Below are 13577 nucleotides of genomic sequence, written 5' to 3' on the forward strand. Positions count from 1 at the left end.
GTACTATGAGGCCGCGTACCAGGCCTCTTTCGCCTTCGGTTGGTGAGGAACCAACAAACAACACTGCCTCGTCCGCAGCTGCTTCTTAACCTGCAACACCATCAGCTTCATCTCATTCCACGCCGACCATACCTTCATCACCAGCAACTGCTACATCTCCCCCACCAACCGCATCAGTCCCCTAACCACAAGAATTTGGGGCACAACTACTCTCCCCCTTCTGCAGATCCCCAGGGGAGGATGAGTGTCTCTCTCTCGGTATCCACAGAGTGACATCTGTTGTCCCGGCCGGTAGAAGTCGCCAATTATCTGAAGCAGCTGGATTTAGAAAAAGATAAGAAGAAAATACACTCTCTTTTGGGTGAGTGTATGATAAATAATGCCATGCACAATGCAGCGGTATTGTGCTTGTTCTCTTTACAACTTCTTTCTTCTTGACTTGTTATAGCAGGGTTTCTAGCTTGGGTAGTTGCTTCACATGCCAATTTCTTTGCTTTCGAGGCCCTTCAGAATATGATCCTTGATAAAGAGGGAATTAAGTCCGATCAAGATCAACTGTTGGCCGAGAGGGACTAACTCCCGCGTGCCTCCCGGTATTAGAAGCGAAGGCCGCTGAAGCGAGTAATCTCAAGGCCTTGCTGCAACTTAGTGAGCAAGAGATAGTGGCTCTTAGTCAAGAAGCTTCTCAATTAAATGCTAAATTCCAAGAAACTAAGGCTTAGTGGTTTAAAGCTCAAGATATTGTGCTTGCTGATCCGAGCACGAGACTCTCTCCAGTGAGCGAGTGAATAACTTAGAGGCAACCTTGAAGTCCAAGATTGAAGAGGTTGCTGCTTCCGAAGAGAAGCGTGCCCAAATGAATGATAGGTATAAGAAGATAATGGAACATAATAAGGTTCATATAACTACTATCCGTGATCTTGATCTTAGTCTTAGCGCCATGAGATCCGAGCGGGATGGCCTTTTGACTGAGGTTGATCGTCTTAAAATCAGAACTTCAGCACCGAAGGGATTCCCTCGTCATCGAAAAAACACACTTTATGTATCATACGAGGAGGAAAATCTTGGAAGAGGCCAAAGCGGACATCATTAATATTTACGATGAGATCGCCAAGGGCCGAGCGCTAGAGTTAACTACTCGAGGATGCCTCCCGGCTTAGCCTGATGCAACCGGCTCTTCTAGTTACAGTTCCAAGTTCTCACGACTCGAGGAGGAACTTGAAGAGAATAACAATGAAAGCCAAGATCCTGAGCCAGCGGCACATCCGCCTATTCCTCCCGAGGGCACTGGTGTTTTTCTTCCATTGAGTTCTGGTGGTGATGTAGTTTAACTTTTTGCTTTCTTTTCCTTTGTTATTTTCCTTTTGTATTTTTGTACTTGTGCTGCTTGGAACGTTTGATAAATAAAAGTGCTTTTTGTTTAAGAATTGCGCAAAGTTTATTCTTTTTACTTTGAATTAGGCAAGGCTTCGGGTGTGTTTTCTCCCGATAGCATTTGGATTTCGGGAATAAACTCTTCCGAAACCAATCCTTTACTATGAGGGCTTCATAAGGGAGGTCCCTCTTATGTTTACGATACTCTTGAAACTATTCATTCCGGCACTAGCATTTGAGGAACTTAGTTAACTTTCAAATGATAAAATCAATTCATCATTTGGATAAGAAACAAGATAAAAATAAAATGACTTTATTTTATTCCTTCTATCTTCAAAAGAACATAAGCATTCATTTGCTGAAAGAATAGAAATTGCCATTTCATGTGGCTAATTTGTACAACTTATTTCTATGGGGATGGTTGAGCAGTCCCCGATCCCGATGAGACATTTTTTTTCCCGGGTCTCGTAGTCTCGATTTTCGTGGCAATCAGGTTTCTATATTCTCATACTATCCCCCCAAGTATTCGAATGCGAAGAATGCAAGTTGGAACATTGGAAGTGTTGCTCCTTTGAGTAAAACCACTAGTGAATGGTTGGATAATATTTATTTCGATAGCAAGCTTCATTTACTGTTAAGAACTTTTCTATCAAGCCAAAGATTATCCAACCACCCCTAGTGGCTTGTAGGAAAACCACTTGTGTACGGTTGAATAGCCTTTGGTTTGATGGCAAGTTTTACTTCCCATTTGGAATTTTTCACCTAGCCAAAGACTATTTAACCATCCCGTAGTAGTTTGTTGCTTTAATTCCTTGTCATTTAAAGGTCTTATCTCTATAGATGGCATTTCTTCGTAGTATGCTTTCCGTTGTTGCCTCATTAAAAATATTGCCAGAAAAACTAATTTGGGACAAAAACTAGGCAAAGGGAAAAAGAATGTAGCACATACTTTCAATACAAATGGTGCCCATCAGCAGTAATACCTTTTGAGGTAAGTAACATTCTAGTTGCTCGGCAAGTTGACTCCATCTTTGTTTTCTAGTCCGTATGATCCCTTTTTGGTGATAGCGAAAACTCGGTAGGGGCATTTCTATGTTAGACCCAGATTTCCTGCGTTGAGCTCCCGGATGTTGTGAGTTACTTTGCTTAAAACTAAGTCCCCCACTTTAAAATAACAGAGATTGGCCCTCCGGTTATAGTACCTTTCGATCCTTTGTTTCAAGGCCACCATCCTTATGTGTACCAAGTCCCTGCATTCGTCAAGTTGCTCCAGTTTGACTAGCAGTGCTTTATTATTTTCTTCTTCATCCGCCCAGAAGTATCGCAAGGTCGGTTCTCCTACTTCTATCGAGATCAGAGCTTTTGCGCCTTATACGAGAAAGAAAGGTGTCTCACCTATGCTTGACTTGATCGTCGTCCGGTATGCCTATATTATTCCCGGTAACTCGTCGGCCCACTTGCCTTTGGCCGCTTCAAACCTCTTTTTAAGGTTTTGAATAATCTCCTTGTTGGTTGATTCTGCTTGCCCATTTGCACTCGGATGGTATGGCGAAGATGTAATTCTTTTTATTTTTAGGTCTTCAAGGAATTTGGTGACCTTTGAGCCTATGAACTATGGCCCGTTGTCGCAAGCAATCTCTTTCGGTATTTTGAACCGGAAAATTATGTTTTCTAATAGGAAATCGACTACTTCGCACTCGCCGATTTTTGGTAAGGAAGTGGTTCAACCCACTTAATGAAGTAATTAGTTAAAATTAAAAGAAATCATACCTTCCCGGGAGTTGGTGGCAGCGGTCTGACTATATCCATCTCCCATTTTATGACTAGCCATGGTGATAGTAGTAAATGTAACATTTCTGCCTGTTGGTGCACTAACAGTAGTATCTTGCCCTAACTAATTTTAGCCTTCACACTTATGAATGAATGCCTTTGCATCTTGTTCCATCTGGGGCTAGTAGTATCTTGCCCTAACTAATTTTAGCACCAATGAATCTGTACATGAATGATTCCAGCAAATTCCTTCGTGAAAGTGTCTCATGACGTAGATTGCCTCTGAGGCTCCCAAACATCGGGTCAACAGGCCTTGGAATGACGTTTTATCTAATCGTCCTCCCTAGAAGCTATAATGAGTTGCTTTGGTGTGGAGTGCCAGAGATGCCTTCGGGTCATCAGGCATCTTGTCGTGCTCGAGGTAATCAATGATCTCATTCCTCCAGTCTAGACTAGGTTGGTTGTATTTACTTTATAGTAACCATCCATATCACGTACCGAATGCATGAGCTGAACGATAGTACCGGAATCTTATCCCTTCATTTTCTTGGATGATCCCAAATTAGCCAATGCACCCGCTTCTGCATTTTCTTTTCTTGGGATGTGGGTGATTGACTATTCCCTGAGTCGTGCTACCAAAGATTGAACTTTAGTCACATATTGTTGCATTTGCTCCTCCTTGGTGTCGAAGATTCCATATACTTGATTTATTACTAGTTGGGAATCACATTTGGTTTCAATGACTTCAGAGTCTATCACCCCGGCCAATTCAAGTCCTGCAATCAAAGGCTAAAAATCGACTTCATTCTACTAAAGGGATTAGTTTTTATGGCCCGCCTCAGGATTTCACCCGAGGATGTGATTAAGATGACCCCGAACCCGGACCCTTTCACGTTGGAAGCTCCGTCCGTGAACAAGGTCTAAACTCTTAATGTCATTTCCGACACCATCACTGCTTCTTTGGTGGCCAAAGGCAGTAGCCCGGGTCTGAAATCGGCCACGAAGATGGCTAAAACTTGTGATTTGATTGCAGTCCTGGGCTTATATTCAATATCGAATTCACCAATTTCAACTGCCCATTTGGCCAGTTGACCTGACAACTCAGGTTTGTAAAGGACATTCCGCTGGGAAAAAGTTGTCAAAGGCTATCGGGTGGCACTGAAAATAAGGCCTAAGATTTCGAGCGGCGACTACAAGAGCTAAGGCCAATTTTTTAAGGTGTGGATAATGCGTTTCCGCTCCCGTCAAAACCTTTCTAACATAATAGATAGGAAATTGCGTACCTTTATCCTCCCGGACTATAACGGCACTTACCGCTACTTCTGAGACCGCCAAGTATATTAGCAACTATTTGCCTTCCTCCGATTTAGATAGTAATGGATGGCTCGATAGATACCGTTTCAGGTCTTTTAAAGCCTGTTGGCAATCCAGAGTCCATTCGAAGTTGTTCTTCTTCTTTAGAAGTGAGAAGAAGTGATGACATTTTTTGAAGACCGAGAAATGAACCTGCTTAGAACGGCTAGTCTTTCGGTTAGCCTTTGGACTAATTTCACGCTTGTCAGCTGGTCTGGAATGTCCTCGATGGCTTTAATCTTATTGGGATTGACTTCGATCCCCTTTTATGACACTAGGAAACCCAAAAAGTTAACGGAGCTAACTCCGAATGCACATTTTTCGGGGTTGAGCTTCATGTTGTGCTTCCTTAGGATGTCGAAGGTTTCCTGAAGATGTTTTAGATGATCACCTGCATTCAAAGACTTGACCAGCATATCATCTATATACACTTCCATTGGTTTCCCTATTTATTTTTTGAATATTTTGTTCACGAGCCTCTAATAAGTGGCTCCGGTGTTTTTAAGCCCAAAGGGCTTCATATTGTAGCAATATGTGTTAAAGTTTGTTATTAACGAAGTTTTTTTCTGATCCTTCGGGTTAATATTAAATTGGTTTACCCAGAATAGGCATCGAGAAAAGTCATCAACTCATTTCCGGTCGTTGCATCAATCATTTGCTCAATGTTTGGCAGTGGGAACGGGCCTTTTGGGCATGCCTTGTTCAAATATTTATAATCTCCCAGATTGAACCGATGTCAAGTAGTCGGGTTACCTCTTATTTGACAAACCTATTTCTGACCTCGACAATTGGATGCTTCTTTTGCCTTACCGGGGGGATGCTTGCTACATGCTTAACTTGTGAAAGGTCACCTCTAGGGGGATATATGTCATATATGCCTGCGACCATGCAAAACAATCAACGTTAGTTTTAAGAAATTTGATAAATCCTGACTTGAGCTCGGGATTGGGTCCTGTCCCCAAGTGGAATTTTCACTTCTGTTGTAGATTTAGTAGTGTTTGTTTCTTCCGCTACCTAAAAATATCTCGGTACCTGGTAGGATTCTGACGACTCCACCCCTTTGTCATCTTCGTTTAGATCGGGAGCAGGCTTCGATTCCTGTAATTGCTATGCGTTGTGTTCCTTCCCTTGACTATTGGAAACAGAGACCATGTTCATCTCCATTGTTGTTGGTTGATCTCCTTTTATTTGTTTGATTCCCTCTGGAGTTGGGAATTTCAAAAGTTAGTGATACGTCGACGGTACGACCTTCATATCATGTAGCCACAGTCTGCCAAGAATTATGTTATAGCCCATGTCTCCGTCTACTACTTCGAATAAGGTAGTTTTCATGACTTATTCGGCATTCGTGGGCAGCAAGATCACCCCTCAGGTTGTCACACTTGCTAAGTTGAACTCGGCGATGAGTTTTGTTACCGGAATGATACTTCTGGTTAGCTTCGCGTGTTCCAGTACTCTCTATTGAATGAAGTTGGTTGAACTTCCTAGGTCAACTAAAACATGTTTCATCTTAAATCTAAAACGTTAAGAGAAATTACCAGGGCATCGTTGTATAACAATAAAAGTCCATGGGTATCTTCTTCTGTGAAGGTAATGTCATCCTCGGTGACTTCCCGGAAATGATTCACCGATACCTTTGGTTTTTTTACTACCGAGAAGGTTACACCGTTGATCATGTTCCCTCCTAAAATCATGTTGATAGTTAGTCGGGGAGGGTCATCCCCTATCTTCAAGGGATCTGTGTTGTCTCAGTTGCGGCAATAATTGTTCTTAGCCCGATCGCTTATGAATTCCCTGAGATGGCAATTTTTCAACAATGTTGCTGCTTCCTCGCGCAAATATCGGCAACCCCTAGTTCGGTGACCATTAGTCCCATAATATTCACACCATAAATTAGGATCCCTCTGGCTGGGATCGGATCTCATTAGGCTCGGGAACTGTACTTTCTTGATGTTCCTTATTGCCGATACTAGCTCCACTACACTAACATTGAAATTATACTCCAATAACCTGGAATAAGTGAAATCCCGGGAGCCCGATACCTCTTTGTCTTACAATGACCTGTTATTCCGTCCACGGTCAGTTCTTCTATCGGGAGAAAATCTATCCACTGACCGAAACCCTCTACTGCCGCGTCCTTTGGACCTTTCGTAGGGAAACATTGACCCTTAGAAGATCGCTGATTTGTATCAAAATCATCCTTTGATTTATCAATGTTCTTTTCTCTATCCCGACCCTTAGTTAATGCCGGGCTGATCATCTTCTATCCTTAATTTTGATTCGTAATGGTTATGGACATCCGCCCATATAGTTGTCTGGAACTCGAGCAGGCTTTCTTTCAGTTTTTGGGAGCCGTCGGAGCTCCTCTGGTTCAACCCTTTAGTAAATGCTTCAGCTGCCCATTCATCTGGCATGACCAGTAACAACATCCTTTCTTTATGAAACATGATCAAGAACTCACACAATAACTAGCACTCTCCTTGTGAAATTCTGAATACGTCTGCCTTCTGGGCCTAGACCTTCCTGGCCCCGGTATGGGCCTTGATGAAAGAATCTGCGAGCATCTCAAAGGAATCTATTGAGTGTTCGGGTAAGAGTGAGTATTATGTCAAGGCCCCCTTTGTGAGGATTTCTCTGAACTTTTTCAGCAGGACCGACTCAATCTCATGTTGAGCCAAGTAATTTCCTTTTACCATCATTGTATATGAGGATCCAAAGTCCCATCATATTTCGGTATGTTTGGCATTTTGAACCGCTTCAGAATTAGCTTTGGTGTTGCGCTTGATTTGAACGGCAACTGTGTGTACTTCTTTGAGTTCAGAACCTTCCGCACTAGTGGTGTGCCCGAAATTTGGTCCATTCGAGCGTGGAATTCTTTTGCATTCTAGTCTATCCGCTCGTTTATTTCCCTCATGAACCGCATGATCTCGGTTTTGAAGGGATCATTGTTGTTGTCGTTACTGAAACCGCTGTTGATCCCTCGGCCCCGTCGAAGCCAACCTCACCCCTTGGGGTGTTGTTATCAACCCTTTAGGCTGTATGATTTGCGGGAGAACCGGGAGGAGCAGGGACTCTTCCTTTCACGCTGTTGGAAGCACCTGACAACGCTTGCCTTAGTTCTGTCATGGCATGGTCTTGCCATGAGAGATGGACCATGATGGCCTTTTGGCTTTCTCTCAAGATCCCCACCATTTCCGCAACGTGCTCGTCCTCAGCATCATCCGGAGATGTCTCCCGTATATGTTAGGGATATCACCCCCATGGGCCGGTGCTTCTACGTCCTCCTCGTTGCGGGTGTCACTGATCGAATCCTTGTGTTGAGGCAGATTTTCTTTTGCCTCAACGTTGTATATAATGTTGACATCGTTAGCTGTCATTTTTTTTATGATTTTTGCTAAGAAACAAAGAATCAAACAAGTTAGTAATAGATGCAAGTAGAGGTGACAAAATGGTTAAAAGAAAATAGTTATCCATCCATATTATCCATTAAAAATGGGTTGGATAATGAACTTTTTAAAAACGGATCGAATATGGAAAGAATCATATTATCCACTTAGAAAATTAATAACCAAATGGGTAACCAATGCATAACTAATGAGTTTAACTTTTTCATTTGTAAAGCCTCAAATTGGGTTCCTCAAGTTTGGGATACTAGGAATTCTCCCAAAAATGATCATATTCAAAACGCCATAGTTTATATGGATATCCATATTATCCGTCGGGTAACCTATTTTTTATCCGTATTAAATAGGGGTCGGGTCAGATAATTTATCTATTTTTTGAATTACTCATTTTCGACCCGCTCATATTTGATCCGACCCGTCCGTTTTCCACCCCTAGATGCAAGGATCAACTCAACTACGCAACTATCTAAGCCCCATGGTGGGCGCCAAACTGTATACCCTTAAAACGTATTGTTGAATTTATAGTGTGGTTTATAGACAAGCGAATCGATTTGATCTCAAAATGATAAGAATATTAAATAAAATGCAAGACTTAGCATTGAAATCGAGATAAAATAGCAGATTTCATTGTTCAGAGAGCAAGTCTTCCAAAGGCAACAATAAGAACAACATTAGACAGAAAATAAAGTATTATTTAGCTTGAAATAGTGTGTAGCATAAGTTTGTCAGAATTTTCGTGTCTTGCAATGGTTGTTGAAGCCATTATTTATAGCTATACCTAGGGAATAAAGTTCTAGGATTAAGCCCCTCTTAAATGACAATAACGGGGGTCATTGATGAATATGTAACAGCATGTCATGAATGCCAAAATCTTCTATAACAACTGCGTAATTAATACTGAGGAATATTCTTTATTGAATATCATCTGGTGACAAACATTCGTTTGCTCCCATTGATAATGTCCCCTTCGGGATCTACCCGATGCCAACCAAAGTCGTTGTCCTCGGTCTTGGTTTTCACTTGCTTCATCTTCCATTTGCTTCCGGTTCCACGTATCACACTATGATACAAAAATTTAATATAAACTAATTTTACCCTATACAATAAAGTTTCTAGAAAATCAAGAGGCTACATATAGTACGTTGCATTAAAGCAGAAAAAGCATACTTTAAAGGGTAATTATAGGTAAATTTTATGTTGGATATTAATTGGTAACTTGGTAAATACAGTGATTTTTAAAAGTTAAAATTCATTGATAGTGCAAAAAATTTAACACCATCAAGGCTCAAGATTGAAAGAAGAGCGGAAATCTCTCTTTTTTGGTAATATTTTTGAAAAGTTATGATGGTAGGCTAGAAATATAATATTTTTTGGCTTTACTTCACATATTATTTGCTACACTTTAATTGGGTTTGAGCTAAAATATAAACAATTTATACTCATTACGTATTTTTTGTTGTGTAGGTTGAGATTCCGAGCTAAGACGAGTTTTAGGAGCTAAAAAGGAATAAAATAGATTGGATTTAAAAAAAAAAATATTTGGCTAGTTAGTAATCCACAGGGATTGAATTTAAACAATGTTCGAATAACTTATGGTTTACTGCTATTCAAGATGATCAACACTTGATTTGAAGTGATTACTAAGTACAATTAACTATTAAATTAAGATTACGACTAATTAGACATGATCACAGAGAGTGAGAGTTGAACAAAAACGGATTGTAAGCAATATTAGAAATAAGGGTTTCGACAAAATATGTGTAAGATAACTATTCGGGATCTAACTATGTTTAAATTTACTTCTAATGTTCTAATGATTCTCACGAATTCACTCGATGATTAGCTTAAACGTAAGGTTAAGATTCCTCTCTCGATTAAATCTGAACTCTACAAAATATACTAATATGAAGCGCTGTGAAGATATGCAAGAATAAATTAATGGACTAGTGTTCAGGAAAACGTCTCTCAAATATTCTCCTAACTTGGTTTAATCAACAATTCAAAAAACTCTCTCGATTACTTAGAAGAATCACTAAATTAAACCAAACCAAATAATATAAAGATAATCACCAAAATATTCTTCTTTCGATTAAATTAACTGGTGAATAAAGTTGCAAACAATTCAAAACTCTATAAACATAATCGCGCAGTTAAAATAGAGTTAAATCCACGAATATCAATCAAAATATCATATCCGTCAAAACCCTAGGAAAGAACTATTCCATACATATGGAGAAAGCCAAAAATCTATATTTAAGCTTTTGAAATGTGTAGTTGAAAAATTAAACATTGTTCTTCTACAATTGTATTCAAGCATCTAGAAGATCAGAAGACTTTAAGTTACAATATATTAAAGCTTGACAAACGTGCAGTTGTTTATTTCATATATATATTTCGGATGGGAATACACAATATTGAATGCGGTGAACTTGAGCTATGTTAAGCAAATTTCAATGAACCGGGAACCGCTACACAACGGCAACTTGTAATTACATTATTCTGATTAATTTAAGCTGACATTTCGAAATGAACTCTATTTTTTATGTTAGATTCTCACGCTAAAATGGAGTTCTCTTAATTTCAAAACTCTGAATCGTTCAATGAATAATAGCACAAGTTGTCGAATTTTTTTTAATCTTGAGTTGGCTTTAACTTTAGCAGTTTGGTTTGCGCAAACTGTAATGTTCAATTCTCACATGACCATTTCTTTCGCCTTCTTGTATCCATGGCCTCTTTACACCTAAAGGTGGCAGGTGGGCCGGGTCGGCCCACATCCGTCTCGATTAAACCTAGACCAGAGCGGTCCAATATTGGGGGAGGGCACTAGGCTGGGGTTACCGTAGCGGGGGTTTGTGCCAACAAGGCGACTGGGTCCGGTAGACCGACTTAGTAGCTAGCTCGGGTGACGTCGGCCCCGGCCAGCCCATAACTTATTTTTTTAAATCTGGTCACTTTTTAGCCATTAGCCGACGGTTATCAATAGCCAAAATGGCACCCTACCTCCCAAAACGCTCCCTAACCCCACAAAATTTATTTTTTGCTTCAGTATAATCGAGTCTAAGCTAAGCCAGAGTTGAGTCTTTAATGTTTTTCTTTTTTAGTGTATGCAACTCATTTAATACAAATTAAATTTATAATAAATGATTGATAAAAAAAAATTGTAAGAATCAATTGCTTAGATTGAACATTAATTCACATGTGATGAATTGTATGAATTATTAGTTCATATTCGTATTAAAAGTTAAATTCGAATACAATTATATTAAATACAGAATACACAATTCAATTTCTAAAATACAAAAATAAATTAACATTAAAATATAAAATCCGTACTAGATTGTAATTCATTTTGTTATTTATACTACTGGTTATTAAATCCAGAAAGTTTAATTACATATCATCGCACCATAAAGTATGTTTAAGTTACAATGTTATTAAATATTTAAATTACTTAGGATAACAAGTATTCAACTATAGATTTATGAATTATTATTTCTTTTTGTGGCGGAAAATTATTACTTCCTCTGTACCATAATATGTGATTTTTTTGCCTTTATATTTTGGTCCAAAATAACTGATCTTTTACATAATCAAGAAGGAATTAACTTTGTTTTAATTTTCAAACTTTGCCCTTGTTTACAAATCTCAATATGTCAAGTTAATAATATGCTAATTTTAATTAAGCATAATTTAGTCAAAATACTTCTTCTTTTTTTAACGTTAGTGTTTTCTTAAGGGTGTGTCAATGACAAAAAAAATAATTTATTATGGACCGGAGAGAGTACTAGTTATTAAACAAAGCGATGAATCTTTATTCCAAATTAAAAATTATCCGACTCAAACTTATCAAACTGTACAAACCTTAACTTTACGATTTTTTTGACTCTCCTTAAAAAGAATAATTTAAGCCGTAACTCCCAGTAAATGACAACTCAAAATGACTGCAACCTACCTTGTGGTTGAAATTTTAATTAACAAGGGATTTGAAAGTCAAACTTGACAAGCAGGTCAAGTCCATGTTTCAAAGTCAAAAAGTTATGGATAAACTAAACAACCATCTGCTGTATATAGAGATTGGGGCAAAGCACCCGTGTGGTTCAAGCTAACTGTTAAAATCTAAACATTATTAAGTACGAGAATCAAATAATTTAAGCTTCAATTAAAATTCATGAAATTGCTACCAATACTAGTAATTAATAGAAAAGTTGTACTACCTTGAAGTTATGATTATATTCTCGGTCCACAGAAATATATTTTATATATCGGTTGAAGGTCTGACAAGTTACGCTCATTCATACAAATGATTTTATGGCGGCTAAGGTAATATAATCATCTTATTATTATTATTTGAATATATGACCAGCTAAATTAGAATCTTTGTGACATTAAGCTAATCATGTTTGATGGGTAAAATATGTTCATATTTAATGATCGCATGAGAAGGCGACACGTGGAGTCGAAGATGGAAGATAGTTGAATCCGAATGCAATGATCTCGCTTGTCATCGGAGAGAATGATACTCATAAAGGCAAAATAAATATCTGCTATCTGGTAGCAGTCAATGAAGAATATTCTATAGCATTAAATACATGATACGTTACAGAGAATATGACATTCGCTGCCCACCATTACACATTCTTCAACGGCCCTCATAATTGTCATTTAAGAGGGGCTTGATCCTAGGACCTTATTTTCTAGGTGTAACTATAAATAGTGAGCTATATTATCATTGGAAGGGGGAGGAATTTTCTGACAAGCATGCACTATTTTCTATCAAAAGCTCAATAACATGTTACTTTCTTGTTTATTTAGATTGTTCTTATTCCTCCAGCAGCTCTGCGCCCAGAACTAAGATATCTGTCGTTTCAGTTCAATTTCAAGGCTAAGTCTTACGTTTTTGTTTAATCTATCTATTATTTTTGGATCAAATCGATTCACTTGTCTATAAACCACGTATAAATTTAACTGTACCGTTTTACAGGTAAACAGGTTGGCGCTCACCGTGGGGCATAGACAATCGTGTAATTGAATTGATCCCTGCATCTATTATTGACTTGTTTGACTCTTTGTTCTTAGCAAAATTCATTAAAATGGCAGATAATGGTGTCAAAACACACACACAACATTGAGGGCTAGGGAAATCAGTCTCAGTACGAAGATTCCATTAGTGATACTCGCAATGAGGGGAATGAGGCCACGCCGGTTCACGGCGGGCAATATCCATGACATGTTCGAGAGGCGACTCCCGATGATGCTGAAGACGAGCACGTCTTCGAAACAGTAAGGATCTTGAAGGAGCAACAAGAGGCCATTTTAGGCCATCTCACACTATAGGATTATAAGGTCATGACGGAGCTGAAACCGGCATTGTGGGGTGCTTCCAACAACGCAAATAGACGAGATCCAGTTCCTCCCGGCGCTCCCGCAAATCAAACAATGCAGAGGGTCGACAACAACACTCCGAGGGTCGAGGTCGGTTTGATGGGACTGGGGGGAACGGTAGCGGTTCCGGCAATAACAATGAAAACGATCCCTTTAAAATTGAACTCATGTGGTTTATGAGGGAAATAAACCCCCGCATGGATCAAATTTCGGGCGCACCACCAGTATTGAAAGGACCAGATTTAAAGAAGTATACACAACTGCCGTTCAAACCGAGCGCGATAATAAAATTGA

The sequence above is a fragment of the Nicotiana tabacum genome, chromosome 23, assembly GCF_000715075.1.
Source record: "Nicotiana tabacum cultivar K326 chromosome 23, ASM71507v2, whole genome shotgun sequence".
NCBI lineage: Eukaryota > Viridiplantae > Streptophyta > Magnoliopsida > Solanales > Solanaceae > Nicotiana > Nicotiana tabacum.